General features: G+C 45.6%; 1 pseudogene; it reads right to left on the bottom strand.

Moving 5' to 3' along the window:
• Positions 1–4,321: 4,321 nt before the first annotated feature.
• Positions 4,322–9,246, bottom strand: LOC123430601 (annotated as a pseudogene).
• Positions 9,247–9,572: the final 326 nt, after the last annotated feature.

Below are 9,572 nucleotides of genomic sequence, written 5' to 3'. Positions count from 1 at the left end.
TAAACAAATTCCCAGAAATTGTTTATAGCTCGGGCAATGGTCCCCTCAGTTTAGCACATAGCTCCGCTGATGAAGTCGGGAAACAACTTCACAATTTTTTTATGGAAGTGTCGCTCTTTGTTTAGACGTGGAATAATTTGACGACAAAAGACTTGGATTTTGACAACCGAAGACTTGGAAGCGTCGCCATTTGTTGAAAACCAAGATGGTTTAGAACACCTAGGATATAATTCGATGACCAAAGACTTGGACAAAAAAAATTGTTCAACCCGTTTTCAAGGCCGATGAATGAAGATGAGGAACAACTCGGTCAAGCCAAGGAATATCCAGACTTGAAGACCGGTTCAGGGGCCATTGATGTTGTCCCGGTTAGGGGGTCTCTCACAACGTCGTCTACCTACTAGGTGGTCTGGGCCGAGGACCCCCATGTTAGTTCCAAAGTGGACCATGTCGGAAGGCCCATAATGAAAGAAATAGAAGGCTCTAGAAGACTTGCCATGTACTCCAAGATGCCCTTTGTGTAGAGCTATGGAATTGTGGTGCCATGTGCTAGTATCTTGCACCATGGCTAGATGGACATGGGATTTTTCTGATGCATATCTTATTGATCACATGACAAGAATGTTGAACCGAGCACTAAGAACTATATGTTCAAACTATATGAGACATTGAGTCATGATAGCTTCACTCGAATGGCAATGACTTTGTGGTCTATCTGGTATGCAAGGCATAAGGCTATACACGAAAGCGTATTTCAGAGCCTGCAACATACTCATTCTCTATCAACTCCTATCTTGAGGACCTAAAGATGCTACCGAAACCAGCAAAGCACCACAATAAGCCAACAGGTCTATCAGCCCCTTCCGAGTAGCCATTGGTTGGAGGGATGGCGAATATAAACGCAGATGGTGCAGTTCCCATGGACACGATGGGGTAGCAGCAACCATATGTCACTGTCATAGTGTAATGTATCTAGGTTCTTGAAACATATGCATGCAGGTAAGCAATGGCGTTGGAAAAAGACTTCAATCTTCAAAGCATATGTGTCGCAGCCGATTGCAAAGGGGTGGTGAAGGACATTCTCATCGTAACTAGAGGACCTCATGCAACCATTATACATGAAATAATAGAACGAAGGGAGAGTTTCCATTCTTGTAGTTTCCTTTTTGAACGTAGAAAATTTCAACTTTGAAGCTCACAATCTTGCCAAGTATGCTTGTAATTTATCATTAGGTCATCTTGTTTGGTTTACCATACCCCATGACCCAAATCATGTAACGATGAACATCAACCCAAGCCATGTAATGAACATCATTTTAAATCAACAAAGTTGGCAAGATTTCTAAAAAGAAGCACTCCAAGATGTTAGATCCATCGAAAGCTTTGTTTCCTCGTTAGTAGCCGACTATGATATATAACCCTAGATACTCGATATCTATGTAAACCGAAGGGTAGGTCTCATGGAAGGGACACAATAATCTAAAGGTAGATCATGTGTGATTTGTACTCCAATCCAAAGCAATAAACACAAGCAGGACGTAGGGTGATATCTCTCCAAAGAGCCCGAACCTGGGTAAACCTCGTACCCTATTACCAATGTATCTAATTACCTAACTTGGGATCCCTACACAGAGATCTGCCGAATTTAGCTCCATCACCAAGTGGTGACTAGCAGCGTCATCTCTCGGCCCGGTCGGCGCACCACGGGACACCTCAATCCCCACATCCTTCTCATTCCCCCATCCCTCCAAGCCTCTCAATCCGCTGCCACTACTCACCCTCAGGGCCTCCTCTCTTGTGCTAACCTCAGCCGCCTCTGCTAATCAACAACAAGGAACACCGACTAGCCATCATTGGCGGTCTTCATCTCATCCGATTTGCACCACCACAGGCTACCTTGCTCAAGGTACTTCTGACTCTTATCTCTGTTGATTGCTTCCATATTTGTATATATGATAATATAGTTGAGTTGTGGTATGTGTATTTTGTATGTCATATCCTATGGTCAGATTGCCCAGCTTAATATATGTGTTGATATGTTAAAGTGTTATGGCATCAATGCATCTAGTGTGTGGCGTTTGTTTCGTGAATGATGTGTATGTTCACGTGTATATAATTGTATGGGAGCAATATGTGCATGAAGCTTATGAATATTAACCTTATATTTCTAAAATTTAAGTTGTGAAATAGATGGAAAAGGAAACGGCTAATCGGGATGCACAACACATAGCCATTTATTGTGAGATATGCAAGGACGGGGTCGAAAATAGAAATAGGCCCAAGGGTTGTTTGAATAGTAGAGGGTACTAACATCTTGAAGAGAAGTTTTTTCAGAGGATGGGAAAAGATGTAAAAAGACTCAACTTAAAAACAAATGGGACATGTTGAAGACAAAAGAATATATAGAATTCATGGTGTTGAAACATACATCAACTAAGTTGGGTTGGATGATGTGAAAAGAACTATCTCCAGACATAACCATATATTCATAGTGAAAAGGTTCTCATAAAAATATGTAGCCTCTTCCTCTAGATAAACTTGATCCTTAGCCACCATGCCATTTTATCTTCTCAATGAGTTGATCTTATTCGTTCTATATCTATCCTTCAATATCTCTCATTCGCCTTAACCTGAAAGTACCCCGCGCTTCGACCCCACTCGGCCAACCAAACACTCTTGAGCACCGTGTTGCCACTGCCTCTTCCGGTCTTCCCTAGTTAACAACTAAGTGTTTTTCTTCATCAAGTCTTTCTCTTCCTTCGTCACACTAGATCGAAGAGAAGAGGATCTAACTTTACATAACCGAAACCTCATCGACCGAAGTTGCTTCCTCAGTGAACCAAATCCAAGTTTACTCCAACTTTCTAGTTTTCCCGTAACGCCTCCAAGTTCATGATAAACATCACTCAAATTCGCCCCTCTTGGAACCCATGCTTCTTCTTAAATTTGGGTGTATTGGTCATGTCTACACCATGGATTTTTAGAACGATAAGGTCTTCCTCGTTGTCATTCTTCTATCCGGTCAAAAGGCCCAACAGAAATAAGAGTGTCGTTACATGTAAGTCGCCTCACTTCTAAATTTGGACCAGTCGGTCATTTTGGACCGTTCGATGGAGATCCTATGACGCTTGGCCCTTCTTCTTCCTCAACCCTTCTTCTTCCCCTCATCTTCTTCTTCCCCACATCGTGGCATGGGCCACGTGCTGAATCGCCTATGACCACCACCAGCGGACGGCGACGCTCCCGCAGCCTCGCCGCACAAACCTCCCCAGAACGGCCCCCGCCGTCGGTCTTGCCGTTGCCGCCGGCCATCCCTCTACCCCGCTCGCGTCCAGGTTTTTTCTCCGACGAAGTTGTCGCAATGCCGCCCTGCCCCGACCCCCCCCCCCCAATCGCCGTTCTCCCCCACCCCTTCCCTAAGATAAATGGTGGGGCAACGTGCCAGCAAGTTCCTTCCTTCTCTCTGGCCTTCCATCGGCAAACTCTTGAAATCAACTATCCCTAAATCGAAGTCAGTCGACTCACATTTTGCAGAAATAAAGAGTGCACGACGGTCCAACTCAATGCATTGGATGTGGTTGACAGCCGAATTAGCAATCCATGAATTTTTGGCCTTCCAAAGCCTAAACTTTGTTGTCTTATTCATATCAGCACAAATCCTACTTCATCCCAAGGATTTTTATGATTTGCCATACTTTATCACGGGTTTAATGATTTACCCCATGATTATGTCAATGGCCAGTGAACCCGGCCCCATCCGTCAATCTAGGGAGGGGCAAATGATCAAAGTGAAAAGTAAAGTGTCGGTTAAGATTTAGTTTCTCACTTCCTCCTTACATAAATGTAAGATGTTTTAATCAAGTCTCTTAAATGTCTTGCATAGGTCGCAGGCCAGAAAAGTCAACCTATCTACGTCACACATTTGTGAGCGCTTGTGCTTTTTTTAGCTAAGATAGCACATATTTGGCTGGTGCAAATCCATATTTGGCACCAACGGCGCAAACCAACCTATGATTGGATGATTAGAGGAATAGTGATATCTCTAGTTTATCAGTGTTCAAATTCTGATGCTTGCATTATTTTTAAATTTGTTTCAAGATTTACGTCAATACGCTTTTAATGGAAGGAGACTTTTTCGTCGACGACAAGGTGTCTACGATGACTTCACTTAAAATGATACGTCGGTTCAGTTTTTCAGATGTGCTCATAGGGTATGGTGTGTATGTATGCGTTTATAAAAATAAATGTATGCATATGTATATAAACGGTTGCGCGTGTACTATGTAAAAAAAAAATCCAGATTTGACGAGGCTCCGCCGCGTTACTCTTAAGTTTTCCTTATCGGTTCCCTCTGTATACAGCAGTATACGTCTGATCCATCATACAGCCCCATACAACATACCATACGTAAGTAGAGTACGTAATAATGCACCAGACATACATGTCCAGTACAAGAGCTCAGTTCACTGCCCGCTCAACACCGCGGCGGGGTAGACGGCGAGGGGGATCCTGACGCTGTGCTTCTTGTCGCCCCGGAGGACCACCTCGCCGAAGCTGAACGCGTTCCCGGGCGCGGTGGTGTTGAGCATGATCCTCAGCGTCGCCGTCTCGCCGGGGGCGACGGTGAACTCGTCCGGCGACACGCGCACGGCCACGCCGTCGGGCGCGCGCACGTACGCCATGTACGTCTCATTCTCCGCGCCCACGCTCCACACCCTGCGGTCCACCCGCCTCGACCCCACCAGGCTCGCCACCGTCACGCTCGGCGCGTTCAGGTCCGAGCACCACCTCGCCCGCGACGACGGGCAGGACGCCCCCACCGCGCGCCGCACCGCGGCCTCGTCCACGCCCGGCACCGCGCACAGGAACTGCAGGTACTCCCTGTACGAGGCGTCGAACACCAGTCCGGGGTCCAGCGCGCGCGCCGCGTTGATGGCGCCAGCGCCCATGTCGAACGGCGTGGCCGGCAGCACGCCGCCCACGTCCCGGCGCGCCATCAGGGGCCTCCCGGAGCGGTCGGTCACGTCGGCCGTCGTCATGATCGCCGACATGATCATGGCGGGGCTCCACTTGGGATGCCGCTGCTTGATCAGCGCCACCACCCCGGCGACATGCGGAGTGGACATGCTCGTGCCGGACAGTATGGCATAGCTCTCACCCTGGACCTCGGGCAGCGAGTCGCTCGTCGGGCTCCAGGCTCCCCAGATGTGATTGCCCGGCGCCATGACGTTTGGCTTCAGGACGTCCGCCAGCTGCATCTGCGAGTTCTCTATGTTGGGCCCCCTCGACGAGTAGTCGGCGACCTCCGGCCGTTCCCCGGAGTAGCTCGCACGCCGTCCCTCCAGAATCCGGACGGTTGCTCCGAACGTGATGACGGTTCCGTCGCCGTCTCGTGCCGTGTTGTTCTCATAGTACTCCATGAGGTTCTGCACCCAATTGCAGAAGACGATTCAGAGTTATTATACAGAGCAACCCAAACATTCAGAGTTACTGAAATATGTGTCTGCACTCACCATCACGTCTACTCCATCCACAACCATGGCTGAAGGTACCACGGTAGGAAATATGGGCTGATATTCATAGTCTACGTCACCGGAATAACGATCAATGATCACGACTCCAGCAGCTCCGATCTTCTGGATCGTGCCGATAATGCCCTCAATGCTGTTGCCCTCATAGTAGTTCGACGACACAATCATGCAGACAATCACCTTCCCCTGAACTAGAGATCTTATGAAGACCTTTGGATCCTGGCAACCATTAGACCCGTCGGTCCAATTGGCGGCGCTCACGTCGTCAGCCAATGCTAGTGGATACATTGTCTCGCCTGGTGTTGGTGCTGGACACAAAGAAGCAAGATGATAGAAACAAAAATTAAGCATCAAAGGAAGATCTGAAACAGATACATTCTACTTCCTCTGTATCACAATACTTGTTGTTGGGGAGAACTAGTCTAGTTCTTTCCAACAACAAGTATTTAGGGACAGAGGGAGTAGTAAGCAGTATCTGTGAATATTTAAAAAGCTAGAAAATTATTAATTAATCTACCAAGCTAGGTTGAAATATTACGGGAAAGGCCGCCGCAAGAGAAGGATTGCCCATTTCCAGCCACGATTGTTTTGTTATACTTGCGGTCTGTTGTCGAAGCCGCGACACTTGTGATCCATGGGCTAAATGAAACTACGGAGCTCGCATCAGGGCCTCCATTGCCAACTGCTTGAACAACTGAGACTCCAGCCTTGGTGGCAAGGAGCAGTTGTGTCTCAAGCAAGTTGAGGAAAGCTGCAGGGCCAGGTGAAACCGAAGAAGGTGCTATGGAAAGACTGATAACATCGACACCGTCTTCTACTGCCTGCAAACAGGTCACATGGGAGACTTTAACATGCAAATCAAACGTAGTAGCTTTCAGCAAACAATGTGATCACCAAACCTGATCGACTGCAGCTATAACATCTGACATGTATCCACCAAAAGGATACGCAGCTTTGTAGATTGCAAGACTATCAGTGCAACCAGAAGAGAAAATAAAATGTTAGATTACACACACAAAATTATCATTTTCCTCTTTAGATTTACTTTCAATATCTGAATAATGGGACACGGAACATATTCTCACCGAGCTCCGGGGGCCATGCCGCTTGCGTATCCAAAGTTGTAACCCCTAGAAATTGCTGGCGTATGGAAATTTCCAGCTGCGGTTGATGCTGTGTGGCTGTGCAGATATTCTTATGATCACTTGGTAGCTCTTCTGAGATTGTAAAAAAGAGAGTTTCAAATAGCAGTCAGCAGCTAAGGGACGTACCTGCCATGGCCATCAGGGTCATAAGGTGATGCATAGTGAATTGTAGCATTGAACTCTCCAGTTGCTTGGGCAGCGCGCCCGAACCACCTAGCTCCCACTATCTTGCCATTGCATGAATCAGGAGGGAATCTATCCCCAGAGCGGCACATTCCTTTGAAACTGGGCGGTGGCTGCTTTGTTTGGTCCGAGAAGCTAGCAAAGCTTGGGTTTTTGGGGTCAATGCCAGTATCAATCATGCCAATGACTATTCCATCACCAGAATTCTCGGCACCACCAAGCAGTGGCCATACCCCACTGGCTCCAATGTACTTTGGAGTGTATGTGGTCATCTTGGCCATTTTGACGTCTTCTTGAATGAGTCTAACTCCTTTTGCGCCACTAAGAATTCTTGCTGCCTGTTGCACATATAATAAAAGGGAGGGGCAACCAGTTTAATCCTCAACAGAGACAACAGAACTATTCCTATTTTCAAAAAGATAGGGCATAAGAACTAGGAAGTTTCAAGCAATTCAAAAAGATAGGGCATAAGAACTAGGAAGTTTCAAGCATGTCAGGTACAGAACAAATGCACTTATATTATAGTTTTACGTGAATTGATGCTGCACTGATCATCTCCATGTAAAATTTTGGATTCATGTTTCAAGATACACAGAAACATACGAGAATCGAATAACTTAAAGACTGCTAATTGCTCAAAAGACCAACTGGAGCAGATTCCCTGGCTTTTCTGCAAAGTAACTCATGGTGATGTTCAACAATAACAAAACTTTCTTCAAAATTTCCCTACTATTTTATCTTTACATATATACTGAATTCAGCATCATTTCTTGTTGTATGTACGTTTAAAGGCTCTTTCTAGCCCTGGACAAACTACTGAGACAGGCAAGAGAATCACTGTTTGTTCAGCACGTTCTATCTATTCGATACTGGCCATAAGTAGAGTTTTCTAATTTGCTAGTTTAACAGATAAAATACCTAAAACAATGCTATGCACTTTATAGGCTAGAAAGAGCACCTTTTCAGAGTTTGCGTGAACAGCAAAGCCATTAAGCAGGTGAGTGTAGCTGTACAGTTTCTTGTAAGATCCTACGGTGAGAAATGATTCCAGGAAGACGTCGTGCTTTGTTGTGGCCATTTCCTTGTACTTCTGAGCTTCCTCACCTCTCCTGGATGAAATTCCATCATATGAGTTATTTTCAAAAGATGACAAGGTAAAAAAGATTCAGGGATGGAGAACACGTACATTGCACCCTTCCGGCTTGCCTTGTAGGAAACAACTGGATCATCCTCCATCACCACCATATAAACCTTGGCAGATACATGAGATGGACAGTGATTCAGGCTCAGTAAAGTAAGGACAGAACATAGCACTAGATATGGTTTGGGGAAGGCCATGGCAGTAGTGTCACTGCACAATTGTATGAAGCTTTCCAAAACTTCCATGATTGAACATATGTGCTTATATATACTGTCTGAAAGAATGTTAGGTAAGGATTGGAGGAAATTAAAAGGGGCCATGCACCTGGTACATCAAGAAATGTCTTGCTCATTACTAGGCCACCAAAAGCACGTGGTAAGCGGTTCCCAACCTCCATGAGACCCTTCTTTGGTTCCTCAACTATCAGCAGTTAGCAGAAGTATACTGGTCTTGGTAAGTCAGGTCGAATAATATTATCTGTAAAATCACTCTATAGTATTGGTATCTATACAAAAATTAAACAAACATCTAAAAAAAAGCGAATCTATCTCCAAACAACTAATGAGTTGATGAATCAGACATCCCTTCAGAGATGTCTGATGCAGTCTTTCTAGAAACAAATCAGAATATCAAATGTTTGGGTTCTAACTGAATAATTAACCTCGAAAAAGAAAACTGAAGAATTGATCCATCTATTCTGGAGCATCATGCATCTGATTTGGTTTCAAGAAAGGCCAGTAGGTAACAACATTGCAACGCAAGGAGAGAAAAAAATGCATTTCCCCCCATTTGTGCGACAACAAGAACCGGCCCAGATAAATCGGCTAGGCAGGTCATGTCCTTTAGACCTTCGCGGAAAATAAAAGAACCATGGAATGTACGAATATGTTATTCCTGCCACCCCTCGAACCCAAATCACACAAAGATTCCTGTGAGGCTACATCACAAGGCACAAATGACCTGGAGCCAATATCCTAAGTTCCTAATTGATTGCTGCAAGAATCATCAGAAGCCGCTGAAACTCGCAAGTGAGCATTTGTCTAATAACAGTTCAGATTATCCAGGAGAACAGAAAAATGTAATCGAAGAAAATCTCGAGAGGAAAAAGAAATTTACACAAATCGCCACGCTCGCCGCCGTTCCTAGGGCTTCCGTTAGCCGTCTTGAGTGGAGAGTAGAGATGGGGAATCGCCTCGCCCGCCATTGCTTTTCAGGCTCCATTCTTCCTTTTTTTTGTGGGGGGGGGTTCTAAAAGGATGTTTTCCTTCTTTTTTTTCCTGTACGTGATTTGTTTTCTTAGACATTTCCTGTACATGATCATGATGGAAGGAGCATTTCTCGGTTCCGGCCATTTTGGACGGCCCAAAACTGGTATGTTGGGCTTTCTCGTAAGGGCAGGCACACCCGCGAACCTGTGATCGCGCAAGCGATTAAATACGGTTTTCTATTGTTCAGTAGAACGGTCCAGATGTAATTTCTTCCGCAAACTGAAAATAAATATGAGGTTGGGAGTTTGCGGGAGTCCGGACTCTTACTTCGTACGATTCTAACTGTACTGACCCATCAAAAACC

Source organism: Hordeum vulgare, chromosome 2H (genome assembly GCF_904849725.1).
Source record: "Hordeum vulgare subsp. vulgare chromosome 2H, MorexV3_pseudomolecules_assembly, whole genome shotgun sequence".
Lineage (NCBI taxonomy): Eukaryota > Viridiplantae > Streptophyta > Magnoliopsida > Poales > Poaceae > Hordeum > Hordeum vulgare.
Note: the sequence above shows the minus strand (reverse complement) of the source record. Positions and strands in the feature narration are given on the sequence as shown.